The sequence below is a fragment of the Ranitomeya variabilis genome, chromosome 5 (genome assembly GCF_051348905.1).
Source record: "Ranitomeya variabilis isolate aRanVar5 chromosome 5, aRanVar5.hap1, whole genome shotgun sequence".
Taxonomy (NCBI): domain Eukaryota; kingdom Metazoa; phylum Chordata; class Amphibia; order Anura; family Dendrobatidae; genus Ranitomeya; species Ranitomeya variabilis.
Window position 1 is genome coordinate 152,409,831 of NC_135236.1, and position 17,856 is coordinate 152,427,686.

The window sequence follows — 17,856 nt, forward strand, 5'->3', positions numbered from 1 at the left end:
TCTACATGCACCTTATTAAAACAAACGACCCAATGAGAAGAAATAATAAAGATGGGATAGATGAAGCACAAATGAAAATCATTGAATTGATAGCTAAAATTACTAGACTACGAGAAGGGTTCCACTCTTCAAATAAATGAATAAAAAAAGTTGAATGATCAAAAGACCACTTGTGAAAAATCACAATTATTGCAATTTCCTTTCTCTCTCACACAAGACGATGCACCACTTTTGGAAATTTTATCCTTAGCCTATACTGTACTTGAACAATTAGAGAGAAGTCAAATTCTTCATAGTAGCTCAATAGTAGATGCCTCATTAATAACTAGTGATAACACATTGCTTTCACATATGTCATGGTGCTTTTTAGTTAATGCAAAAATGCTACGCGAAAAAAGTCTTATCCAGAATATTAGATCATTTTTCAATACCAAAAAGTGTGAAACAAAAAGTAGGAAAAAGGAGCTAGAAGGAAGAAAGAAAGCAAGAATAGAGCATGCAATCAATTTAGTCACCAGATCAGGAAATACTACTATGGGATTAAATTTGAAGGAAACAAACATTTTCAACATTTCCAACCAAATTTCCACCGTATAAGGTATCTGTTTTAGAAAAGTATCTATCTCTTTGCCCAATGGAGAGGCTCATTTTCCTTTATATCCTGATTTGGCAGTCCTACATTTCATTGATAGGAGCATGAAATCACAGATGTACTGCTTTATATTAAAAGAGAAGATGATGTCATCACTCCGATCCCTTGATAGACATGCATTTTTCTAACATGACAATGATTTTAAACAAACATCTGTTGCATTTCTGAAGAACAGGGTGAAAAAGGTTAGGTGGACAAATATGTCTTCTGAGCACGACTCTCTATATAGCATCCAAGCTTTAAATGAGGTCACTAATAGTGATGGGCGAGCACTAAAATGCTCGGTTGCTCGTTGCTCGGGTTGAGCAAATTGGAATACTCTGGTACTCGACCCGAGCAACGAGTCCAATGTAAGTCTATGGGAAACCCGAGTATTTTTACCGCGATCCCCCCGGGGTCCTTTTGAGGTCTAAAAATGTCTGAAAATGATCGAAACACTGCAGAAATGACACAGAAACATCATGTGAATCGCCCCTGGAAGCATTTCTGACTCCTAGGTCACAGCTGTAAGCAATGTTGTCAGAGTTTCACGCCATTTTTACAGATGTACCAAAAAACATACAAAAATGAAACCAAAATGGATTTTGCTGGGAAATATGTTAAGGTACATCCTTTCCAGTGTAATGACTTGCTTGTAAGGCAAAATAATTAATCCCAGACCAAAATGTTCCTCCACCACTTGGGCTATGTTCACAAGCAGCAATTTTGATGCGTTTTTCAACTTTAACATTGCTTTCAACCAATACAAATGCATTCACTGGGAAATGTCATTGCAACATTTAACAACCCTAGTTGGTCATGTGGTGTGTGACACATAAGGAGACATCTTGTTTCATTTATGAAGGACGGACTGTTAAAGTCACAAAGCCTATTTTTAGAGGGGCATCAGGTGGCATTAATATTCTTAAAGGGCCATTATTAAACAGTGGGTCTCCTATGCCGTTATTGCCTATGCAGTGAGTGGCTAGGCTGCCAAGAATTACAACATACCCCAACACCCTTTTCACGAGAGGTACAGGAGGGCCTCCTGAAAAAAGTTGCATTGAATGCAAGGCCTGCCCTGCTATCAAGTCATATGCACCCCAAAAAGCCTTTGAACCCAGGTACTGGATGGACACAGGAAAATACACTTCACATTATTCATTTTGTAATCCCATGCTGTTTTCTTATGTATTAACTTCAAGGCCTGCCCTGCTACCAAGTCATATACACCCCAATAGGCCTTTGAACCCAGATACTGGATGGCCACAGGAAAACCCACTTCACATTCTTCAGTTGGTCTTGCCATACAGTTTACTTATGCATTGAATGCAAGGGCTGCCATGACCCAAATTTGGATGCAACACAATCCCCCCTTGGAAGAATCATGGAGGAGGGCCTCATAAAAATTCTTCCCATTACAAAGGAGAGGGTCTCCTAGATTCGTAATGCCCATACACTAAGTGCATGGGCTGACAAACATTTCCCCAAGGGGGAGTACATTTACAAAAAAATTATTTATGGGGATCATAGTCACCCTTTCCCAAAAATTGAATGGCTGTAGCAGCATACAACATGTTGAACATGCTGTTCTAGTGGTGGAGAATGATAAAATGTGGAGGAAGGGCTTATTAAAAACTAGGCCCAATGATAAGGAGCGGGTCTCCTAGACTTGTAATTCCCATACACGAAGTGCATGGGCTGACAAACATTACCCCCTGGGCTAGTAAAATTGTTACAAATATTTTATGGGCATCATAGACACACTTGCCAAAAATTTGAATGGCTGAAGCAGCACAGAACCAGTTAGCCCTGGTGATCTAGTGGCAGAGAATGAGGAGACATAATGTATGATCAATCACACTGAAATCCAAAAAATTAATAAAGGATGTGAATCTACCTATGAAAGAAAATAACAAAAGGGAAGGGAGAGCACAGGTTCATACATATGAGGCCAGAATGTGTCCAATGAGATATGTTGGCTCCTAGCAACAGTTCAGAGACAAAGATATAAATAAAAATATAATATAACAGTATTTTAATATTTTTAGATTGGAGAGATATACACTAGGTCATAAGAGATAGGTCCAGAGATAAGAAAAATGGAAAGACCGTGTGGAATACATGGTGGTGGTGATGGTGGCTAAGTGACTGGAAGCTTTATCCGCTATCCAACCAACAACCATTTCACACTGCTCTGGCTTCAATAGTGGTGTGTTGCTGTCCCCTAGAAACTGGGACAGGAAGGTCGAGCGCGAACATGTGGGTCTTTGTTGTGGCCCACTTTCAGTTTGGCCACGGCCTCGTCCTCTGCATGCACCATCAGCTTCACGTCCACTTCCCCGTCCCTTGCCACTTGCCTTGCCCATTTTAAATGGACTACTGAAATATTTGAAAAACTCAATACAAATGGATTTATTGGTAGAAAAATTATATGTGGTCAGTATACCTGCTAAGCGAAGATTTTTCCACCACAGATACACCAGGCCTCAGCCTGAGATAACAGACTGAATATTTTTTTTCTGTTTTTTGTGAATTTTTGATAACAATAAAAAATGAGTAGAAAAAGGCTAGCAGACAGAACTATGCAAAGTATGCCTGCCAATAAAAGATTTTTCCACCACAGATACACCAGGCCTCAGCCTGAGATAACAGACTGATTTAAATGTGGCCTTGAGTTTTTTGAGCACACCAAAATTGTGTCAACAAGTTGGCTATGACACAAAAAAAGGAGTGCTAAAATGGAAAGATATTTAGCACAATGATATGCAATGTGTGTGGTGCATAACTCACAGTGATAAATATAACAACTGTAGGTAAATATTTTTGGGCCAGCTACAGATTTTTTGGGCAGCAAGATAGAGTCCGAAAATTTTGTAAGACACTACAAAATATTAGATAGCACCAAAAAAAAGGACAGATTTTTTGGCGCACTCACATCTGATGCCTGGGACAAAAAAGTAAATAAATTCAAAGATTTGCATGCTGTTCTATTACAATTACTTGGCTGTAGTCTGCAGCGTGACCAAGCAAATAAATGTAGAAAAAGGGGTCTATGGATTCCTTTAGAATAAAATGACCAGGTATAAGCTGCAAAAAAAAATTGCCACGGATAACTGCAGATAGGTATATAGAAAATAAGCAGGAGCAGCAGACAGTAATGGAGCTTTTGGAGGTATGCAGTGAGATATATGTACTCACATACAGTGCCTGCAGGCCTTGCACTGATGTGGATATGCACACATAGACTCCCCTGCCTACCAAGCGCTGCAATCTCAGTACTCCCAAATTAGCCCTAAAAAGGACTGTTGGTTTCTCAGGATTTGTGGACTGAACACTAGCAGACCCACACTAACTATTAAAAGGACGATTCTGACCCTATCTCAGCAGCAGCTCTCCAAACACTACCTAAGTCCAGAGCAGAATGCGGTGAGCAGGGCGGCGCCAGATCTCTTACTGACCTGATGACGCTGTGCGGCCAGCCAATCACTGTAATACCACAACAAAGATGGCTGCGGCATTGCAGTGCATGACAGATAATCCCTGCATTGTCACTGATGCTCTAAAGAGCACCAGAATTGTAGGGCGGAGACCCGAGCTCCCACCGAATATTCCTGGAATTACTCGGTGCTTGCCAAGTGCACCGAGCATAGTGATACTTGAGCGAGTACCGAGTAGTGGCGAGCATGTTCGCTCATCGCTAGTCACTAATGAAGAATGGAAAAAGGTAGATGTTGCGATATGTCACCAACTTCTTCATTCCATGACTAGAAGCCTTGGTGCTGTACCTAAAAATCATGGAGATCATTCAAAATAGTAGATGTAGTAGTTTTCAATCTGGGATGTATTCATTCTTGCATAAACTAATTTAAGAACAACAGAAGATTTTGTAATGAAAGAAATATTATTAATCCTAAATTTATTTTTTAGTTAAAGGGAAGATACATACGTTATTATACTGATTAAACGGATACCTTGGTTGATGAAGTCCGTCTTGTAGTTGTTGTTAAATCTTTATTTTCAGTTTTGAGTTAATGATATGCTCGTGCTTTGGGGCGGCCTTTGGGGGGGTCTTCATGTGGTGCTCTGATTAGGTATTCATCAGTATGGCTTCTGCTAGGTCACTGATCCCTCAGTGACCTGCCCCCTATTTTACAAAATGAATATTATATATATATATATATCTTGAAAAAAAAAATCCCCTGCTGCAGGCAGCTATCGGTGATAGCACGTGCACCACCGGCGTCATCTTGGAAGAGGTTTTTTTTTTTTAATTAGCAAGATGGCACCATCGGCGTCTGCGCAGTAGCTGCTGTGGGATCGCCGATAGCTTCTACTGCACAGGTGCAACCAGTGCCATTTTCAAACTGATAATTTTTTTTTAGGAATTTATGGATAAGATCAAAGAAATGAGTTACGTACACATTATACATGCGATCATGCTGAAGTGCAGGCGCCACCGCTGGCACCTGCCTGCAGAAGGGGATTTTTTTTCAAGATACTGTATATATATATAATATTCTTTATGTAAAATAGGGGCAGGTCACTGAGGTATCAGTGACCTGTCAGAAGCCATACTGATGAATACCTAAGTAGAGCACCACATGAAGATCCCCCCCATAGGCCGCCCCCGAGCACGAGCATATCATTAACTCAAAACTGAAAATAAAGATTAATCAACAACCACAAAATGGATTTCATCAACCAAGGAGGCAAAATGGACAAGGAAATGTCTAGCAATCCTCGGTGGTAGTAGGACATGCAGCTTAACAACTAAAGAAAAATTAACAATTCTGTGGGAGACAGAATTCTTGCTGGTTGGTAGGTGATCGAATTCTTATTTCGTGCAATAAAATACAATTTATTTAAACATCATACAATCTGTTTTTTTTTATTTTTAGATTCTGTTTCTCACAGTTGAAGTGTACCTACGATAAAAATTACAGACCTCTCAATTTTTTGTAGGTGGGAAAATTTGCAAAATATGCTGTGTATCAAATACTTATTTTCTCCACTGTAACTGCCTTAACCTGTTCTGTGTCCGTTTTTAACTAAAATACTGCAACCATGTGGTTCACTGACCACATGACATGCTAAGGTATTTATAAAAGTGGTCCAAAAAAGGGGCTCCTGATCCCTAATTATTGATACTGTAGAGAACACCATGACCTGCACTTACTAGCCAGGAGGTGGGGGTTGAGGGAGTAAGTTGCAACGCCACCTGCTCACCTGTGTAACGGAGAGCAACTTTTACAACATGGACATTCAGCACACACATTGAAGTGCCAAACTCACTCCATTAAGCATTGGTAGAAGAACTCTTCCCTAAGTGGATGCATTTTTTGTTTCAGTCACCCGCCTAGGACAAGCTATCTAATTGTAATACTGCTACCGAACAGAGTGGACTCAACGTGGACACAATTGAATGTTTTGCAGGTGTCTCCCTTTTCTTCAAGCATGTATGATGAATCAAAAGTGAAGATTATATAACTTAAATGTGTATTTATATGAGCCTAGGATAAAATCTTATTCTTTTGGTGAAATCATTGGGTTAATCTCTACTATTGACTATTCATTATACACTGTGTGCAGAATTATTAGGCAAGTTGTATTTTGATCACATGATACTTTTTATACATGTTGTCTTACTCCAAGCTGTCCAGGCTTGAGAGCCAACTACGAATTAAGTAAATCAGGTGATGTGCATCTCTGTAATGAGGAGGGGTGTTGTCTAATGATATCAAAACCCTATATAAGGTGTGCTTAATTATTAGGCAACTTCCTTTCCTTTGGCAAAAAAAGGATCAAAAGAGAGATTTGACGGGCTCTGAAAAGTCCAAAATTGTGAGATGTCTTGCAGATCACCGAACAATCAGACGTTTCATGGCAAATAGCCAACAGGGTCGCAAGAAGCGTGTTGGACAAAAAAGGCGCAAAATAACTGCCCATGAATTGAGGAAAATCAAGCGTGAAGCTGCCAAGATACCATTTGCCACCAGTTTTGCCATATTTCAGAGCTGCAACGTTACTGGAGTAGCAAAAAGCACAAGGTGTGCGATACTCAGGGACATGGCCAAGGTAAGGAAGGCTGAAAAATGACCACCTTTGAACCAACAAGCCGCGACGTCATCTAAGGTCTTTCAAGCGCTCATTCTTAGGAACGGAAGCTGCCGGTTACATCAGTAAGGTCCAGGCTGCGTCGGAGAGGTGAGTATATCAATATTTATTTTTATTCTTTATTTTACACATTAATATGGATCCCAGGGCCTGAAGGAGAGTTTCCTCTCCTTCAGACCCTGGGAACCATACAGGATACCTTCCGATACTTGGTATCCCATTGACTTGTATTGGTATCGGGTATCGGTATCGGCGATATCCGATACTTTTCGGGTATCGGCCGATACTATCCGATACCGATACTTTCAAGTATCGGACGGTATCGCTCAACACTAATCATGACACATTAATATATGGTATAACACTTTCTAAACTCTGTGCGTGATATTGTCCATTCTATTCCCTGCTTAGTTAGTTTTGGATAATTAATTTTGTGAATATTATGCTATTTTATTGTAACATGATATTTGTAGTTGAAAAATGTGGGTCTATGATACTCTTAAAGCTTGTTCGTTACACGTGTATGAGGAAGGGGGAGTTGAGATATTTTGCTTCAAATATCACAAAGATATGAAATAAAAAGACAATTGCATTTTGTGGATTTTTTCTACGGATTCGAATGTGTTGCAAAAAGTGTAAGAGGACTTTGTTCATAAAGAGAATTGCTGCACTGCACTGTCTTTGGTGAGTTTCGATCCTTTTTCTCTTACCAAACTCAATTCTCTATATGTCATTTTACAATCAATACCAAAATAATAATAATATCGAAAATCGAGCTGAGATGTTCGCCTTTTCAGAGAAGGAAATAAAAATATATTGCAGCCAGCCAAGTCCTCTTGCTGCATGCATTGACATTAGCTGAATATATTAAAGTCCAACATATTCTCAGAGGAGTACAAAGTTCTTTGCAACTGGTTTTGTTGAAAGACGATGCAATTTATCATCAGTGATGGTTTGCCTTGTGTAATCATTTTTCACTTGATTTAATACTTTTAAAGGGCACCTGTCAGTAGGATTAACCCTTCTAAGCTGTCTATATGGGCAGGCATGTTGTATGAAGCTGAATACAATTATAGCTTAACATGTGCTATCCGATGTCTTATTACAGAAAAATCCAAGGTTTTCTACGGGCGGGACAGATTTCCCTAAGAATCTGCCTCCAAAACTTATTTTAAAAGAAGGGAGGAGTTACCAGTATGATATATGATGGCTGACAGTCTTCTCACTGCAGAGCTGTGTGTGACTTGAAAGTACCAGGAGTAGGCATAAGTGTGACAATATACACTTTTTTAGCTTTAACACTAGAACTACTGGAATAGTCATTTTGACTACTTTCACTTTTTAATTTCTCATCTGTGACTACATTTTTTAGAATTCCGGCTTGAGACTCGGTGACTTTTCCTCAAATAGGATATGAAAAAAGATTTTGTGACAATAAATAATTTTGGTGAAAAAATTGCGCGTTTTTTTTCACAATTTACCTTAACTACTAAATGTGGGGGTAGAGGCTTTACCTGAAAGCTTTCAGTGCTGTGAGGAGAGCTGCTAAGTGTTTGTAATGAGACAAAGCTCAATAATTAAAGCAAACTGTCATTAAATGACTTACACCGGAGAGCCTGCTTTAGGCCAGAGTCACACTTGCAACTAAAATGCGAGAAACTTGCGTGAGTCTCTCGCCTCAATACCCGGCACTCGGGACCAGAGCATGCGGCTGCATGTATGCCCCGGTCCTGAGTGCCAGCGACAGTGACGGGTATTGAGGCGAGAGACTTGCACTAGTTTCTCACATTGCAAGTGTGACCCCGGCATTAAGGTACCTTCACACATAACGATTTCGTTAACAATATCGTTGCAACATCACGCTTTTTTGTGACGTAGCAACGATCCCACTAACGATCTCGAAATGTGTGACAGCGACCAACGATCAGGCCCCTGCTGGGAGATCGTTGGTCGTAGGGAATGATCAGGACCTTTTTTTGGTCGCTGATCACCCGCTGTCATCGCTGGATCGGCGTGTGTGACACCGATCCAGCGATGTGTTCACTTGTAACCAGGGTAAACATCGGGTTACTAAGCGCAAGGCCGCGCTTAGTAACCCGATATTTACCCTGGTTACCATTGTAAAAGTTAAAAAAAAAAAAAAAACACTACATACTCACATTCCGATGTCTGTCACGTCCCCCGCAGTCAGCTTCCCGCACTGACTGTCAGTGCCGGCCGTAAAGAAGAGCACAGCGGTGACGTCACGGGAAGCTGACGGCGGGGGACGTGACAGACATCGGAATGTGAGTATGTAGTGGTTTTTTTTTTTTTAACTTTTACAATGGTAACCAGGGTAAATATCGGGTTACTAAGCGCGGCCCTGCACTTAGTAACCCGATGTTTACCCTGGTTACCCGGGTGCTGCAAGGGGACTTCTGCATAGTTGAAGACAGTTTCAACGATGCCGAAGTCGTTCCCCTGATCGTTGGTCGCTGGAGAGAGCTGTCTGTGTGACAGCTCCCCAGCGACCACACAACGACTTACCAACGATCACGGCCAGGTCGTATCGCTGGTCGTGATCGTTGGTAAGTCGTTTAGTGTAACGGTACCTTTACTGATCTCATTGCAGAGTTGTGCCTGATTACAGCTAACAGTTCAGTTTCCATCTCAATCAGCCAGTGTTAGGGGGAGGGAAGTACAGCTGAGAAGACTGTACTGTGAGAGGAAAACTGCAACTGCAGTTGTGTATGTAATGAGACAAAGTTCTGCTGTAACTGTCCCTGTGCCAAACACTGGGTGCCTTTGAGATGATAGCTGAAGGAATGTTAATTGTATTTAGGCACACGTCTGCAGTTGAGCTGGTAACATTGTGAGAGAAAAACTGCAGATGTATTTGTAATGAAACAAGCTCCGCTGTACTGCCTATTAGTTATAATCATACAAAGCTCTACAGTGAGATCAGGAGAGCAGACCGACAGTCATTAGTCTGCCATTATGTTTGTGTTCCATTTGCCTTGATATCTATATTCTATGGTCCTGACGTGTTGGTGAAGGTGTTTTTCTTGTTCTTCACTCACAGCTCCAAGATTGCAGGGGAAGTAGTTCAGATGGCTATGAAGGAAATGCAATTTTACATTCATGTTTTCTCCCAGTCTTTGAAAAGCAATGAACACATTTTGAACTAATAGGTTATTATTTTGGGCCAGAAAGTTACCAACAAAAGGTACCTTCACACGAAACGACGCTGCAGCGATAGCGACAACGATGCCGATCGCTGCAGCGTCGCTGTTTGATCGCTGGAGAGCTGTCACACAGACCGCTCTCCAGTGACCAACAATGCCGAGGTCCCCGGGTAACCAGGGTAAACATCGGGTTGCTAAGCGCAGGGCCGCGCTTAGTAACCCGATGTTTACCCTGGTTACCAGCGTAAAATGTAAAAAAAACAAACAGTACATACTCACCTGCGCGTCCCCCGGCGTCCGCTTCCTGCACTGACTGACTGACTGAGCGCCGGCAGTAGCAGGGCACAGCGGTGACGTCACCGCTGTGCTGTGCTTTCACTTTCACTTTGCGGCGCTCAGTCAGTGTGGGAAGCAGACGGCGGGGGATGCGAATGTAAGTATGTACTGTTTGTTTTTTTTACATTTTACACTGGTAACCAGGGTAAACATCGGGTTACTAATCGCGGCCCTGCGCTTAGTAACCCGATGTTTACCCTGGTTACCAGTGTAAAATATCGCTGGTATCGTTGCTTTTGCTGTCAAACAACGATACACGGCGATCGGACGACCAAATAAAGTTCTGAACTTTATTCAGCGACCAGCGACATCACAGCAGGATCCTGATCGCTGCTGCGTGTCAAACTAAACGATATCGCTAGCCAGGACGCTGCAACGTCACGGATCGCTAGCGATATCGTTACAAAGTCGTTTCGTGTGAAGGTACCTAAAGTCTGTAATCATGTTTTTCAAAATCATCCCTTTCTATGGTCTCAGTATCAAGGAATTCTCTGTCTCTAATTCGAAGTCTAATTTGTGGGCCATCAAATATGCCAGCTTAAATTTTATCCTGTGAAAGAGCAAAACATTTGGTACAGATACAGTGGGCACGGAAAGTATTCAGACCCCTTTACATTTTTCACTCTTTGTTTCATTGCAGCCATTTGGTAAGTCCAAGAAAGTTCATTTTTTTCTCATTAATATACACTCTGCACCCCATCTTGACTGATAAAAAAACAGAAATGTAGTAATTTTTTGCAAATTTATTAAAAAAGAAAAACTGAAATATCAGTCACAAGTATTCAGACCCTTTGCTCAGTATTGAGTAGAAGCACCCTTTTGAGATAGTACAGCCATGAGTCTTCTTGGAAATAATGCAACAAGTTTTTCACATCTGGATTTGGTGATCCTCTGCCATTCTTCCTTGCAGATCCTCTACAGTTCCGTCAGGTTGGATGGTGAATGTTGGTGGACAGCCATTTTCTGGTCTCTCCAGAGATGCTCAGTTGGGTTTAGGTCAGGGCTGTGGCTGGGCCAGTCAAGAATGGTCACAGAGTTGTTCTGAAGCCACTTGTAATAAGTATATGGGTACTACGGAATCTGATTGCATGGGACAATATGAGACTGTGACCAAAGTTGATGCAAATAAGTATATTTCAGAAGAGTGACAAAACTAAACAGAGTATTTCCTGCAACAATAACAGAAACAGCACAATATGGAATAATGCAAGTAAAGCAAAACTGTCAGTACACTTTCTGCAATTGTGACGGAAACTCAGCACAGTATGGACATGATCTAAGTAACGTAAAACTGTCAGTACACATTTTATAATTGTAACAAAACTCAGCACAATATGGAAATGTCCTAAGTGACTGAAGACCACTAATAATAACCAGTCTAACAGTACTAATATTGAAGTGCGCAAAGGGCACAGAACGTAGGAGTCCAGCAGCAGATATGTAAGTAAGTACACCGTATTAATGAGGCAGTCCCATGAGGTAGTGAATCAGTATCCACACAGCATTAGGGTGCATAAGTCCAGCAACAAAAGGGTGAAATGTACACTGCACTGAAACGTAGAAGTCCAGCGTGATACAGGAGAGGCAAAACAGGAGAAGGTCGCTATATGTACCTATAGGGCTGATGGTCCCGCCCAGTAACGCAGCCCCAGCAGACACAGACTCAAAGGGCGATCAGCTCCACACCAGAAGTCCTGACAGTAATTGAACACAGCAGGGCAGTAGGCAGCAGAATGTAGAGAGGAAGAGCACCGAGTAACGAGCAGCAGCCGCAGCAGGGAGACCACTAGTAGATGGGCAGGAGCAAGACAGCAACAAAATACTCAGGCACAGGAGAACACATGACCCAAACTTAAATAATCAGGACAGACAAGAAGTTCCATGACAGGGTGAGATACAAGACTCCATCTTGGATCAGGGCAAAGGGTCTGAATACTTATGACCATGTGATGTTTCAGTTTTTCTTTTTTATTAAATTTGCAAAATTTCTGTTTTTTTTTTTCAGTCAAGATAGGGTGCAGAGTGTACATTAATGTGAAAAAATTAACTCTTTTGAATTTACCAAATGGCTGCAATGAAGCAAAGAGTGAAAAATTTAAAGGGGTCTGAATACTTTCCGTACCCACTGTATACTTGCACTCACCATCTCGATACAAAGTCCTAACAAACTGTTTCTTGAGTCCCAATTTTATATGCAGTGGGAAGATCAGCATTTTCTGAGGATTAACTAGTGGTTCATTCTTGATATTCTTTTCCTCAATCGTAAATTTCTCCCTAACTGGCCTTTTTTCCTTGTATAATATTCTTCCTTGACTCAGCTATCCTAAAGGCAAAAGAAGCAAAAGGAATTTATTTTTCCTGCTTGGGTGTCCTTAAAGGATTCTATATAACCTTCAAGTCTTGCATAAAATGCAGCAATGATCTTTATATTTGATTTTTTTGGTAGAAGTGTTCTCATGCATTCATGTTTTTTTCATATTTACTAAGTGAGCAATAAGAATGGAAGCTAATCATTGTGAAACAACACACACTTTAGACTTCTATATAAAATATCAATAAAAAGCCTCCATTCTTCAGTTATATAACTGTCATACCCAATGGACTCAATAAGATCTTTGACATCGATGTAGCATAGAAGCACTTCATCCACATGGAAATATTTCAGTCAATCTTTCTTTCTGTTATGATACATAAATGTACTGGGACTCACCAGGTCCATTTCATTGAGCATTGAACCAAGTTACTCAGCTGACTAATTTGGCAGATCAAATACTAGGTCATTCAACTCAGCTTCAGTGAATTAAACTTCTGAGGTCACAAAATCTTTGTCATCGGTGTCGTTAGAAAAATTGGACTGACGGAAGTCATCATTGTTGGATGGAAGATTTTGTCTTTGTGTTCATGCCTGTGACATTTACCATGCAGAAGTAGCAGTCATTAGCATGGTTATGAGACTCTCGTCACACCATTGGAACTCCAAAGGTGAGACTTTTTCTCTCAGAGACTTAGTCCACTGTCTCAGGTTTTCAACACATGTCCTACACTTTTTATTTGGAGCCCAAGGTTTTTACTGGTCACCCAGTATAACCCCTTCACCTCCTAGGGTTTTCCCATTTTTTTAGTTTGTTTTTTGCTCGCCTTCTTCCCAGAACCATAACTTTTATTTCCATCAATATGGCCATGTTAGGGCTTGTTTTTTTGTGGGACAAGTTGTAGTTTTGAATAACACCATTGGTTTTCCAATATAGCGTACTGGAAAATGGGGAAAAAAATTAAAGTGCGGTGAAATTGCAAAAAAGTACAATTCCACAATTGTTTTTTGTTTTGCTTTTCTACTATGCTCACTAAATGCTAAAACTGACCAGCCATTATGATTCTCCTGGTCATTAGAAGTTCGTAAATACCAAACATGTAAAGGTTCTTTTGTTATTTAATTGGTGAAAAAAATTCCTAAGTTTCTAAAAAATAAAAAAGTCATCATTTTCCGAGATCCATAGAGTATCCTTTTTTCGTGATCTGAATCTGGGTGAGGGCTTATTTTTTGCATGTTGAGCTGATGTTTTTATTTGTTCCATTGTGGTGCAGATACGATCTTTTGATCACCCATTATTGCATTTTAATACATTATTGCGGCAACCGAGAAAACATAATCCTGGCGTTTTGATTTTTTTCTCGTTACGCCGTTTACCGATCAGGTTCATTCTTTTTATATATTGATAGATCGGGCAATTCTGAATGCGGCAAAACCAAATATGTGTTTTTATTGTTTTACTTTGAATGAGTTGAATGGGGGTGACTTGAACTTTTATATTTTTTTATTTTCTTATATTTTTAAAAACTTTTTTTTACTTTACACTTGCTTCAATAATCTCCATGGGAGACTAGAAGCTATGATCATCAGAAATGCTCACTTGCTATGAGCACCGACCGCTGGGCTCATCGCCGGAGCACAAAGCAAACAGGGAGAGCCAACCTTAGACGTAACTCTACGTCTAAGGCTGGAAAGGTGTTAACCCCGAAGTTTGCATGGAAAGCTTTACACACAAAGTCAGTTAAATTTGCTGTGATTTGTAAGCATCTTGAACAACTGAATGTTATTTAACTGTCTATTTACTATTCTTCCTATTTGATAAACTGCTTGCATATTCAACATATCTAAGTAATATAATTAACCCCTTCAAGACGCAGCGCTTTTTCATTTTTGCGTTTTCATTTTTCGCTCCCCTCCTTCCCAGAGCCATAATTTTTTTATTTTTCTGTCAATATGGCCATATGAGGGCTCATTTTTTATGGTATGAGTTGTACTTTTGAATGACATCATTGGTTTACCATGTCTTGTACTAGAAAATGGGAAAAAAATTCCAAGTGTGGAGAAATTGCAAAAAAAGTGCAATTCCACACTTGTTTTTTGTTTGGCTTTTTTGCTAGGTTCACTAAATGCTAAAACTCACCTGCCATTATGATTCTCCAGGTCATTACGAGTTCACAGACACCAAACATGTCTAGGTTATTTTTTATCTAAGTGGTGAAAAAAAATGTCACCATTTTCCGATACCCGTAGCGTTTCAATTTTTGGGGATCTCGGGTCAAGTGAGGGCTTATTTTTTGCGTGCCGGGCTAACATTCTTAATGATACCACTTTTGTGCAGATATGTTCTTTTAATCGCCCGTTATTGCCTTTTAATGCATTGTCACGGCGACAAAAAAAATGTAATTCTGGAGTTTTGAATTTTTTTCTCGCTATGTCGTTTAGCGAACAGGTTAATCCTTATTTTTAATTGATAGATCGGGCGATTTTGAACGCGGCGATACCAAATATCTGTATGTTTGATTTTTTTTATTGTTTTATTTTGAATGGGGCGAAAGGGGGATGATTTAAACTTTTATATTTTTTAAAACATTTTTTAACTTTTGCTATGCTTCAATAGCCTCCATGGGAGGCTAGAAGCTGTCACAACTTGATCGGCTCAGCTATACAGGAGCGATAATCACAGGTCAACAAAAAAAAAATTTTTTTCTGGTGTCCAAAATATTTTAATGAATTTGGGGTATTTTTGGGGGCTGATTCTGAATATGCTATCAGTTTTGCCAGATTGGCTCAAGTTTTTGAGATTTTTGGTATCTTATTTATAGCACTTGTTGGTAAATGCGACGCATCATCTCATTAATTTCTTTGGATTAGTACTTGAACTGAGCAGTTCTCAATATAGTTTTGTGTTAATTAGTGTTCCAAAAGTTTGTTCATAGCTTGATTTTTGCACTAACTTTATGTTGTTGTCTGTTTTCCAGTGAAAAGCATGAACTCATCAAGAAGAAGTTGTCTTAACGATCCAGACTCATTCTGTTACATTTGTGGTGAATACACACTGCCAAAACATAGAAGAAACATAACAGACTTCGTAAAAAAAGTGTATTTTGCCTATTTTGGGGTTATACTTGGGGACCAAGACAAGTTTTGGGCACCACACATAGTGTGCAAAGCATGTATCGAATTATTACGAAAATGGAGCAAAGGACAAAGAAAAAGCTTCAAATTTGGTGTTCCAATGATGTGGAGAGAGCCAATAAATCATCATGATGACTGTTATTTCTGTGCAGTGCAAGTGCAAGGATTCAATAAGCATAAGAAACGAAAATGGGAGTAACATGGAATCTGCAAGAAGGCCTGTCCCTCATTGTGAAGATGTGCCTGTACCTGTGTTTACCATAAATAACAGTCATCATGATGATTTTTTGGCTCTCTCCACACCATTGGAACACCAAATTTGAAGCTTTTTCTTTGTCCTTTGCTCCATTTTCGTAATAATTCGATACATGCTTTGCACACTATGTGTGGTGCCCAAAACTTGTCTTGGTCCCCAAGTATAACCCCAAAATAGGCAAAATACACTTTTTTTACGAAGTCTGTTATGTTTCTTCTATGTTTTGGCAGTGTGTATTCACCACAAATGTAACAGAATGAGTCTGGATCGTTAAGACAACTTCTTCTTGATGAGTTCATGCTTTTCACTGGAAAACAGACAACAACATAAAGTTAGTGCAAAAATCAAGCTATGAACAAACTTTTGGAACACTAATTAACACAAAACTATATTGAGAACTGCTCAGTTCAAGTACTAATCCAAAGAAATTAATGAGATGATGCGTCGCATTTACCAACAAGTGCTATAAATAAGATACCAAAAATCTCAAAAACTTGAGCCAATCTGGCAAAACTGATGACATATTCAGAATCAGCACCCCAAAAATACCCTAAATTCGATGAAATATCTTTGGCACCAAAAATGCTGTTGACCAGTGTAATCAGATGGCTCCTATGCAGCTGAATTACAGACTTCCTATGAGCGCCGACCACAGGGTGGTGCTCACAGCAAGCCGGCATCAACAACCATAGAGGTCTCAAGGAGACCTCAGGTTGTCATGTCGGCACATCGCTGACCCCCGATCACATGATGGGGGTCAGCGATGCGCGCATTTCCGGCCCGATGGCCGGAAGCGGTAGTTAAATGCCGCTGTCCGCGTTTGACAGCGGCATTTAACTAGTTAATAGCGGCAGGTGGATCACGATTCCACCTGCCGCTATTGCACGCACATGTCAGCTGTTCGAAACAGCTGACATGTCTCGACTTTGATGTGGGCTCAGCGCCGGAGCCCACATCAAAGGCGAAGACATGACATGTGCAGTACTAGTATGGCGCATGTCGTGAAAGTGTTAAAATTATATATAATGTTACGTTATTCCTGTAGGAGTTCCTTAGTAAACAGCGCTGTATGGAAAAACTGGACATGATTGAAGGAAACAGATGTGATCTTTGGATTCAGCACATCAAAATTGATAAAGATATCATGTTATCTTGTAGTCAGCAAAATTGATGTAGAGCTGTGCAGGGAGATGAGTGTGCTACCCATAGATCTTAACAGTTCATTTATATTTATAGAAAAATGCGGATTTGTTTGCAATAAAACATCTGATCGTAGATATGAAATTATATAATTTTATTCAAATTTCTATGACTAGAATCCCCATGAAGACGGCTTAGGAGAGTTGATCCTATTGAATTGAATGATTTTCCTTATCTGGTCAACACCTTTAGATGGCTATTGCTAATATGCATGAAGAGATTTGGAAAATGGATACTGAATGTAAAACCTTTACTATTCAGAATGAATATGATAATGCACATAAGGATCTAAAGGATAACATAAAAAAAATTGATATCATCTATCTTGCTTCATAAATGTATTAATTTGGATTGTGACACCAGGGACTACATGCATAATCGTCTATATACCTGGGTCAAGGAATGGAGATAAAACTGCAAGACATGAAAGGGCTAATTCACATGTAGACATTTTCTTACTGATTCAAATATAAGTGAGGGGAGAAAAAAAACATATGAACCTGCATTCATCCATTAAGAAGCCTAATTATTATTTTTTTAGGACAAGTGGTACAACAAGAGATAGAGGACAATAAAGATAATCAAGTGGGGAGGGGGAAAAAATAATAAATTACTGATAGGGGTTTGTTATAAATCTCCAAAACTAATGGAAGCAATGGAGAATATCCTCGTAAAGCAAATAGATGAAGCTGCGACTCAAGGAGAA